Source organism: Dryobates pubescens, chromosome 8 (assembly GCF_014839835.1).
Source record: "Dryobates pubescens isolate bDryPub1 chromosome 8, bDryPub1.pri, whole genome shotgun sequence".
NCBI classification, from domain to species: Eukaryota; Metazoa; Chordata; class Aves; order Piciformes; family Picidae; genus Dryobates; species Dryobates pubescens.
The window spans coordinates 24,777,264-24,788,976 of NC_071619.1; positions in this window are offsets into that span (position 1 = coordinate 24,777,264).

Consider the following 11,713-nt stretch of genomic DNA (forward strand, 5'->3'; position numbering starts at 1 on the left):
GAACAAGGGGACACAGTCTCAAGCTGCGCCAGGGGAGGTTTAGACTCAAAGTGAGGAGAAAGTTCTTCACTGAGCAAGTCGTTCGTCATTGGAATGGGCTGCCCAGGGAGGTGGTGGAGTCACCATCCCTGGAGGTGTTCAAGAGGAGATTGGACATGGCACTTGGTGCCATGGTCTAGTCGTGAGGTCTACTGAGACAGGTTGGACTTGATGATCCTTGGGGTGTCTTCCAACCTTAGTTATACTGTGATACTGTGATACTGAATAATGGAAATTGTCTTCTATTCCAGTTTCTGTGGAAAATACCAATTCTATCAACCCTATGGTTATGTAAAAGACTAAGCCTATTCGTGAACTTTTGCAGGATAAAGGAGATAATTTTCCAAGTTGTCATTGTGACTAATCACAATAGAAATCTCCTCCTGGATGAAGGTCTCTGATTAAAAAAATACGAAGTTCTTACTACACATTCAAATGCTAAATGGAAACATTTGCAGTGGACTAGTTGCATGCAAATGCAAAACTTCCCACAATAGCCACCATAATGTAGCAAAAATAAACAGCTTACACTCCAGTTGTTCACCATAAATTGGACTAGAAATGTTGACTTGATCCAGAGTTCCAGGTTACAATCAGCTCCTCTGTTAAAGATTGCTGATTATTTGAGGACATACAGCATCATGAGAGATCAAGAAAACTTTTTAAACTTTGAAATATTTCCTTGATAAGAAAAAAGTACTTTTCCTTCCTCACCCTACATGAGTCAAGTTGCAAAGGAAAATAAGGAGGCTTTGTGAAACTGTTGCAGATATCTTTTTCTTGTTGGTGAATAGACATTTAGACAGTTTGTTGAAGTAAATGAGAAGTAAGCAGGGAATAAAGATTTCACAGTCGGGTCATTTTTTATTCATTCTGTTCTACAGCATACAGTTGTGAATTGCAAACCCATCTGTTCTCGGAAGTTGTTCAAATCCAATAGACTAAAGGCATTCTGTCTGCCAAGGAGACAGGCAAGGTGATTTGAAAAAGCTTGGATGCATTTACTTTGGGCCACCATCTGCAGATTAATTAAGAGGCATCAAGGTTGTGGGGTTTTGGTTGGGTTTTTTTCCTCTCCTCCTCCCCTAGACCTATTAATAATGAACCAATTTCACCACAACCAAGGAGAAACCCTCCTGCTGGCTAATACTCAGTTTGTAATACTGTGTCTGCATTTGCCCATGGCACTGAAATTAATTTTAAGTTATACTTTAGTAATTGATGATCACTTGCCATATCCCTTTATAAAGCTTTTTTATTATTGTCTTTGGTGGTTCATTTTGTATCAGTAACAAATCAATAAAATTTTAATGGAACAGAGTGCTCTACTTGAGACTGAATTAATGACGCTTTACCTGGTTCAATATCAAGTAGAGTTTTCAACCACCAGAAGCATGCTAGTTTTTCAGGTTTTTTTCCTTTGATAACTTTGTTTCCACACAGTGGTGGCATCCTTGTAATTGCTGTAATAAAGATTAAATGCATTAATGAACTTAGTTTAATGTTAGACATGTGCTGTGAGAGACAATGGAAAATGTGGGGTTTGGAGCTGATAGCTGGATCCTCGTAAATATAAGTGCCAGAGAGATGTAGCAGAAAACACATTAACTCCTAGAATACCAGCTGGGGAGCTGGAGAGGATCTGAAATGGTTTTAAAACCTCCAAGGTAATGAAGCAATTAACTATGCACGGGGAAGTACAAGGTCATGAACTGAGTTCCCTTATTTAAAACTGTAGGAGAAGCTTCTGTTACTGTCTGAATAACCTGACAGCACTGCAGGAATAATATCAACCATGGCACCCAGCTCAGAATAGCCTGTGAAGTGCAGATGTCTTGCCTGTGAACTCAGCACAGGGGGAGTACTGGGGCTTTCAAGTGCATAAATCCTGCCAGTCTGTGTTTCACAAATTAAGAAATTTATGGATCTTGAGCAACTCCAACAACGTATTCATTATCTTGGAGCCATCTGTACAGCAAAGTGAGTGAACTGCTTTATTCCCTTGAAGAAATTATTTCTTTGTGGTCCTCTAATCCATATGAACTAATTATGTGGCGTTTCACATTTTTTTCACTACTGAAGATGACTCAAAGCCATATAACAAAAGAAAATGAATTACACTCAAGCTTATATTGATTAGAAGAAATACAAACTTTTCCCTGAGAATTTAGCACATCCTGTTCTGCAGGTTCTGTGCCATTTCAGGAATAACTAAAGCTGAGGCCGTGCCCTGATTATCAGTGGGTGGACCTGGTAGAGACAAATGGCACTGGCGATATGCAGCAGATCACAGGAGCTGTCACAGGGCTGAACCAGGGCTTGTAGACTTATGGAATAGGCTGCCCAGAGAGGTTGTGGAGCCTCCTTCTCTGGAGGTTTTCAAACCCCACCTGGACATTGTATTCTTATGTAACAGGTTCTGGGCAAACCTGCTTTAGCAGGTGGCTTGGACTTGATGATCCCTGGAGGTCCTTTCCAACCCCCACCAGTCTATGAACGTGTAACAGTGCATAAAGCATGGGAGCAGAGCCTGCCTGCAGCCTTAACGTGGCACAAGGAAGGCAAACAGATTTCCTCGAGGTTAAACCTTCCCACAAACTGAATCTTTCAGCAGTGTTTAGACACACACTTCCCTCCACCCCCGCACAGTTTTAAGAACAATTAGGTTCCAATTGCTAAAGCTGGTGTCAGTTTGTTGAGCAGCCCTGTCCACCTGTGGCTGCCACCGTCCCTCACGGAAAAGCGCGGGGAGGCTCCCAGGCGTGGCCCGTCCCCGCCCTTAAGGCCTCGGGCAGGAGCCGCCAGCCCCCGTAGTGCCCACACGCAGCCGGCGGCCAGCAAGTACGTTCTGTCTACGTTCCTAAGGGATGGGGCTCGACTTCACATCGCTTAGGTTTTAGACATTCTGAAAAAAAACAACCCACACCCTGTTCTGCCAGTTTTGACAGACTTCCCTCTTTACCCCCTCCTGCTCCCCGGGCCTCAGTCTCTCACTGTGGCACCTGGATGAGGGAACTGCCCTCTAGCGCAGCCTCCTAACTGTGTCTTTGGGGATGAGAGGTGCCGCCGCGCTGCTGGGGAGCGTGGAGGAGCTGGCAGCTCCAGCACCTGTGGACGTGGAATGCAGCTGTAGGGCATAGTTTGCTCATCAGTGCTCTGAAGTGAAGCCTTGGAGAGTGAGGACTTAATCTTGCAGCTTTACTAGAGTAAACTTTCAATAGCAATTTTCATCTGCCAAAAACCTACTATCTGGTGAATCCTGCCTGAACCAGGGCCCAAAATGCGGGTCTGATAAAAACTTTTTCCATTGGTTGATTCCTCTCAGGCTGAACATAGCAGATAACTTCCAGATTGATAAGATAAAAGTGGCAATGGGAAACACATGGAGAAATGCTGAGCTATCCAGATTTAAGGACTCTCTGCTGAAGAGGATTTAGCTGTGCTGCTTGTGGTTGGACAATACAAATGTGACAACCCTAAGGAAGAAACCTACCATGTTGCCTGGAAAAACCATGGGAAAGAGCCCTTGTCTCCAGTAATACTGCCTGAATGAAGTTTGACTGGTAGGTAAGACGCATTTTTTTTTTTCTTTTTAAATTGTTACTTGGCTTTGTGTCCCAGAATTGCCAGGTTAATGGTGCTGGAATGCAGGAAAGATATTGGCTGATTTTTGAAATCAGGAAACCTACAATGATTGCTAAGGAGGTTGCCACTCACTGGTCCAATTTGTTAACCCAAGCCCAAAGTTCAAGTGGCAAAATACTGTGCTCTGGTTAATTTGATGTGCTTCAATACAGTCTATGAACTTTCAAAAACAGATTATTTAATGCATACTGGAATAATGTTCAGTAATGTAATAGAGTTTTTGCATAGTAGAGAATGTTAGAAATCCCTACCAGGAATATAATGATACCTGTGTTTCTCGATGAAACTATTGTTTTGATCTCTTTTTCTAAAGTAATCTCAATATCCATCCTTTCACTACAGAAGAACAATCCAGAGAATATGTGAAATGAAGTTTATGTTTTCTTAAATAGTTCAGATGGAAAATTTATGCTTATTTAATATTTTGTGGGTATTTTCCATGGTAATTTAATTTTCAACAAACCGAGGAGTCCAAGGGAGAAAATAGAATGTAGACATATGCTGTTGTGATTTTAGTTGATTAAAAGTGCAAGTAAAAGATGAAAAATGTCCTGCCCTTGTCTGCACAGCATTATACTGGGTTAAAAGGGCCACTTCATGATGTGAATGAAAGGAAGCTGCTTTTAACTCAGAATGGAAGAATTGTAGAATCACAGAATAATTTGAGGCTTTAGGGGGTCTTTGGAAGTCATGCCTCTACTAAAATTTGGGGATTGTTTCCCCTGGATCTATATGGAGTTTTTCCTCAATTTCCTTTATAGTTTCAGAATTTTTTTTCTTGTTGCTGTTGTCTTCCTTATTTTGTGTGTGTGTGTTTCTTTGTTTAAAATCTGTTTGATGGGATTTGTTGAAGGCTTCATTTTAGCCAAGACAGATAGTTTCTTCATTAAGCTTCATATTTTATGGTGGCTGCTGTCGTTCCATGGTGGATAAGATGTTGCTATGAGTTCTGTAGCAGCTAATGAGAAAGTGTCTGGAGTCTTGAGAGGTTTATCAGGGGGGAAAAAAACAAACAAACAAAAGTAGCCCATTTCTAACCAAAGAACTGAAGGAAATAATTCATCACTATTGACAGCAGGAAAATGAAAAAATACGGCAGGAGATGTTTGTCTACCTTATGAATTTATATTAGCATCTGAGTGATGTCCTGTCTCGGGAAGGCTAGTAGATCAGTATTATTGACTTCTTTGATGAAGATTTTCCTTTCAGGCAGTGAATTTGTGGTGTGAAATAAACATCTTGTTTATTGTTTTTCTTGCATTCCTTTTACTTCCTAAAGGAGTATGAAAATTGCTACATTATACTACGTTTTAAAAAAATAATTAACAAAATCTCAGCTGTATGTCCAGATATAGGCTGCAATATTCACATTTTTGCACCAGAATAGAAGTAGTGTGAAAAGTGTCAGATATTCTCCATAGTTATATATGTACAATGTGATTGACAGCCACCTAAACATGAGCCAGCAGTGTGCCCAGGTGGCCAAGAAGGCCAATGGCATCCTGGCCTGTATAGTGTGGCCAGCAGGAACAGGGAAGTCCTTGTACCCCTGTACTCTGCACTGGTTAGGCCACATCTTGAGTACTGTGTCCAGTTCTGGGTCCCTCAGTTTAAGAAGGACATTGAGACACTTGAACGTGTCCAGAGAAGGGCAACAAGGCTGGGGAGAGAGGCCTTGAGCACAAGCCCTATGAGGAGAGGCTGAGGGAGCTGGGATTGTTTAGCCTGGAGAAGAGGAGGCTCAGGGGAAACCTCATTGCTGTCTACAACTACCTGAAAATTGGTTGTCACCAGGAGGGGGTTGGTCTCTTCTCCCAGGCAACCAGCACCAGAACGAGAGTACACAGTCTCAAGCTGCACCAGGGGAAGTTTAGGCTCAAGGTGAGGAGAAAGTTCTTCACTGAGAGAGTCATTCATCATTGGAATGGGCTGCCCAGGGAGGTGGTGAAGTCACCGTCCCTGGAGGTGTTCAAGAGGGGATTGGACGTGGCACTTGGTGCCATGGTCTAGTCATGAGGTCTGTGGTGACAGGTTGGACTTGATGATCTTTGATGATCTCTTCCAACCTTGCTGATACTGTGATACTGGAAAAATTATGATTCAATATAGATGCAAAATAATAAATTGAGTTTTTATTAAAGCACAGAAGTTCTGATAGCTCTTGTCAATCTATTTAGGCAAACATTATGAGAGTCCCTATAAAGCCTCTCATAAGACTATAAAAGGAGCCAATGGATCATGTTTTCTGGAACAATAAACAGCTAATTGTAGCACAACTGTTATGATTGTATGGTGGTCATAATATTGAATAGGCAGAATGATTAATAAAAATATTAGTAACTCTATTAATAAAAAAAACCCACAGAAAATATTAATAAAACCTATATACCGGTTCAAAATATTCAGTTGTGGAACAGATGCCTCACCAGCAGGAACATGTGACAATTTAAGCAAAATGAGCAAAAAACCAGAAACAACAAACAGTAATTTAAACTGTGAAGGAAAAAAGAGAACAGTATCGGCAACATGCCGGAGATTGCTGACGAGGTGGGGGGTGGAACGGTAGAATTCTCTAGGGCAACAGACCTTTTAACAGATGCTTATCAAAATCAAATCTTACGCACTGCAAATCACTTTGGTCTACTATGTTCAGCTTCAAGGTTTATATTCCACAAATTGTGGTACCACATGACACACATGGGGATTTAAACAAAACCAAAATGGCGTCAAGCACTTGAAAGCTGCAGGAACACACTTTCGCTTTCTATTTGCTTCTGCAGCTTGCTGCTGTAGCACATACAGCATTTGTCTCTGAAGGCTTTATAGCTCAAAGCTTTCTAGAATCTAAAGAGATTGCTGCTGAGGCTTGCAGGGCTTGTCGGCTTGGTAGCTTTGCCTGTCTGGAGAGGTTCTCTGGCTGCAATCTTTGCAGTGGTTCTTGTTATAAATTACTAGAAAATGAAACTGTCCCAGGGTCTCTGCTCTTTATGGGGTTTGTCTCTTGGCCCAGCAAAACACGTCTCTCTGCTCCTGCGCCAGGGGAGGTTCAGACTCGATGTTAGGAAGAAATTCTACACAGAGAGAGTGATTGCCCATTGGAATGTGCTGCCTGGGGAGGTGGTGGAGTCGCCATCATTGGAGGTGTTTAGGAGGAGACTTGATAGGGTGCTTGGTTTAGTTGATTAGGTGGTGTTGGATGGTGGGTTGGATTTGATGATCTTGAAGGTCTCTTCCAACCTGGTTTATTCTATTCTAATGCTTTTCAGTGAGGGACCTTGCAGTCTTCCTGTGTAAACTGAAGCACACCTCGGATTCCAAATTGCAAGGCAAGCAAGCCTTGTGATTTCTCTCAGAGCTTGTACAAGGCAAAGCAAGGTTCTGGCTCTTTAGGCTAGTATTTATAGATTTCCCAAGATAATGATGGCCAGTGACAACAAAGACAAGGAAAACTCAGATAAATAACTTGGTGTAACAGAGGAAAACTATTTTGGGGAAGCTGAATTCAGTCTGGTTTTATATGTAACAATACCAGAACTCTTTTGAAGTTTTAGAAAAGCTTGGTGCTTTCACTTCCAGTCTCCCATTTATGCTTTCCTAACTTCCTGATTCATACTGGTTTTGAAGGAAGTGCTTAAAGAATACTCTGTTAATGCCTGCCTGATCCGAACCTCCTGGAAATCCATACAAGTCTGTTTTTTATCTTCATTTTCCAACTTGTTAAATATCTGATACAAGAAGGTATATAAAGAATGGGAAGTCTTAAAAGGAGACCTTTCTAGGAATAAATCAATGGACCCCAAAGACCTGAGTTCAAGGAAACAGTTTCAGATAAGTGTCTGAACTCTTATGATTCATGTAAAAACGTCTGAACTTTTTGAGAACAGCCAGACTCTGATGAAAATGTCCTTATGTATTTTTTAATCCATCCTGCTACTTTGGATGACAAGTTCTTTAATAACTTCAGAATACATCAAAATGTCATGCTGTGCCAAATGCCTACTTTTTCCCCTCTGAATCCAAGCTTAAAAATGAATGTTGTACAGTAGGAGATCATTTTGGATTACAGAACAACTTCTCAAAATGTCAGTGGTAAATAGTCAGGAAATCCCTCATTATCAATAAAATGACACCAGTATTCGGTAAAAAGCCATTTGTAATGCTTTCAAATCTATATCCTCACAAATCTTTTCTCTTGTAGCAGTTCTGCCAGCACTAAGCAAAATATAGTTTAATGCCAGAGGGATCTTTGGGATTTTTTTTCATGCCTAATGAACTTAAGTAAATATTTTAGAAACTCGTGCTGGACAAGGGACTTGGATTTTAATAATATTTACATGAAACCATGTTTTTAATTCATTTTTTTTAAATCACTGTAATAGATCCTTTAGTACATGTTCTGATACCATTCAGTGTCTGGATAAGAGCCTGTTAATTGTTTATGAAACTGCTTTGCTCTGAATATTATTTTGAATGTCACTAAATAAATCTTGTTGAGGGTTTTGGTAAAATAGAATAGAATAAACCAGGTTGGAAGAGACCTTCAAGATCATCGTGTCCAACCTATCATCCAACACCACCTAATCAACTAAACCATGCAACCAAGCCACCCTATCAAGTCTCCTCCTGAACACCTCCAATGATGGTGACTCCACCACCTCCTCGGGCAGCACATTCCAATGGGCAATCACTCTCTCTGTGTAGAACTTCTTCCTAACATCCAGCCTAAACCTTCCCTGGCACAGCTTGAGACTGTGTCCTCTTGTTCTGGTGCTGGTTGCCTGGGAGAAGAGACCAACCTCTGCCTGTCTACAACCTCTCTTAAGGTAGTTGTAGAGAGCAATAAGGTCACCCCTGAGCCTCCTCTTCTCCAGACTAAGCGACCTCAGCTCCCTCAGCCTCTCTTCATAGGGCTTGTGTTCCAAACCCCTCACCAACTTTGTTGCCCTTCTCTGGACAAATCAGAGGACTTGTATTTAGTTACCTTATTCATTTACACATATTCTTTAAATGCTCTCAGACTTGTGTGAAGTGAAAACAACCTACCTCTCTAGTGTTACTTGTGTGGATTTTGTAAGCCAATAGGCCTAAAGCCTCTTTTTTTTTTTTTTATGTAAGTCATTTGTAGCATTCCCATTGACTTCATTGGCTGAGAAGTTACACCCACACGAGACAGAGAAAACAAGACAGTAGAAAAAATACTGAGAGAGTTTTATGCTATCAGAAAAAAAAAGTGTTGATAGTCAAGACAAAATGTGTGGATGCTGTGATAGGCATTGGTGTTAGATTGAAAAGTACAAGCTTGTTTAACTGTAGTGCTGTTAAACATTACTGTACAGTTCATCTTGGTTCCACAGATTTTAAGACTGGGAGGATGAATTTGACTCTATGCTTCTGACTTAGCTGCTGAGGTTTTTGACTGGTGAGTAGGTAGCTGTTTACTGGTATTCCCGTTAATGTAAGACAGCTCATTTTACATTAACTTGTACAACTCATCAGCCTTAACTGAACTGTCCTTGAGGAAATGACTCACAAGAGCAAGTCTAGGTATCTGTTTGCAAGATGCTAGCCAGTCAGCCACATGTGAAATATTAGAAGAGCTTGTACTATATAACTTATAAAAGAAAAAGTTTACTAGTAGATAAGGAGATCTGTAAATTTCTTTGCAAAAGAGTAACAATGAAAATGGTCATGTAAAATGCAGCTGCTACACCTTAGATCCAGTCTGAGCAAAACAGTGCCACAAATGTGTACCAAAGTCATTCTCAAACACAACCAAAAAAAAACAAAAAAAACCCAGTTTAAAATCAAATTCATGAATAAGAGCTGGTTTTTACATATTGTTTGTGATGAGCATGTGAAAAACACGTAAAAAACATTTCTAGACCAGTGGCAGACTTTACTAAACACTGTGTAGCTTTTATTTGTCAAAATTGTGGTTCCTGAAAATAGGTTATGATTCTTTCTCCAGGTTCTTTTTCCTTCTAAACTGCCAGTCATGGTCCATAATTGAGCAGTTGGCAGTGTTGACAGTGGATTGCATAGTTGAATCTCAAAGCACTTTCTGCTAGAAGTACAGATTAGGTTACTGCAATGGTATGCCTCATTTAACACTTGAACAGAGTTGAAAATAGCTGGGGGTGAATTTATTTGAATAACTCTATCCAAAAGGGAGAGAGAGCATGCAAGCTGCAGAGGATAATCTAGACACACTTCAAGATGTAGAAAGCAGAGCTTTAAGATGTAAAAATAGACCTCTTAAGGTTTGGTGATCACCACTACAGCCCCTTTAAGGTAAATGCAAGTAAATGTGTGTCAAGCCATTTCTATATTCTATGCCTTGGCTGTTACGATTCTAAAGAACATAATCCTAATCTTTAAATTCATTCCCTACATGGGGATTTAGATGACCTTCTTCCCTTGGCATTGCCTAGTTCTTTTGTCCTACCGGAGTAGAATTCAGTCCTATTCTGAAGATAGGCACACAGCCTAAGCAGATCTTAAGTACTGTTTTGAAGCTCCTGAGCACCTGTGCAGGAGGGTGTTGGTATACTGGGAAAACTGTAATGGTTTCCCCTTCCATGAACACTGTGGTTACACAGCCTGTTGAGCAAGGCAGTTGGATGTGGGCTGGAGACAGAACTGGTGAGGTTGTTTGCTGCATGGTGGGCTGCATTCCAGTGAAGGCTTATTACAGCAGTAACTTAATGATGGAACAACTTCAAGTGAAACACTAAATGCTTCAATATAAAATGTTAGGTGTGTTGTCAAATAGTGAATACTGTTCCTGAGCCAATGTTATGTAGAGAAGAGGCTGGTTGTGCAGGAATGTGTCTGCCTACAAAGGAGAGGAATGCTAAGAAACGCATCTGTCTTTTTTGGCTGACTCACCCTCAAGTGAATGTGGACAAATTGGAGGATAACACCTACTAGAGCACTGGTAATCAGGTGAGAGGGATGATGAATGCTGTTTTGCCCCAGCAGTCTGTTGTTACCTCCACTGGTTAATGCAAATTTAGGACGACTTCTAATTTTCTCTCCCCCTTCACGTTAGTACACAGTAAACTTCAGTGCAATATAAAAAGCCACGCAGACTGAAAGGAAGTGGAAAGAAAATCAATCCCTTCTAGCAAGTCCCTAGGCAGTAATTTTTCTAGGAGTCAGGCAAAAGTTCTTGTCTGTTTTTCATGATTTGCAGCTACTGCTTCTGCTCTTCCACATTATCACTGCAAAGAGTTGTCCTTTCCACTTTGTACGTTTCAGGGTCTTCAGGTAAGTGTTATTGGGAAACTTCCCCCCCCAGGAAGACAATGATGGACTGAAAATATGGGTTTTCTTTTTGCTATTTCAAATTCATTTCAGTATTTGAAAATTTAGTTTAAAATGTGAAGGTTAACCCAGAGTTTCACAATTGTAATGACTACTAAAAATAGCCAGCTCCATGGGGACCATTGAGAACTGGCTTAATACAAGAACTTGAATTTCTGTCTCCTACATCAGGTTGCTGCTTTTATAATTAGCAGTCTTTTGTCAATATTGGATGAAAGCTTTTTCTCTGTTGCTCCCTTCCTTTTCATTGCTTCTGTATTCAAAGAAATTTAATATATGTAATCAACTAATCCTCCTAATGTACCTTGTAACCTTCTGCCTGTGCTACCAACACTGGATGAAGACAGAAACAGATTTGTTGTTTGTGTGTCTTGGGGGAGTTATGTTTGGCTTTGATGTATGTTCTCCTAACTTTCTCTCACAACTTGAGCAAGAGATTCCTAACAGAAAAACCGAATTTGTCAAGTTAGCCAAGGGAGTAACTGGAGGATGACTGGTAATGGAGGGTGATGAAAGTGATTCATCATGTGATCAGGAGAAAGTAGATATATAAGTCTGTGTGATTATTTGTATATCTTAGGTGAATACTAGTAGAAACAGTAAAGTTGCTAAGAAGCCCTAAATTTTGGGAATGTCTTTGTCATACACCACATCACTGCCAAAGCTAGACTGCAGACATAATGGCTTGAATAGTATAGCATTA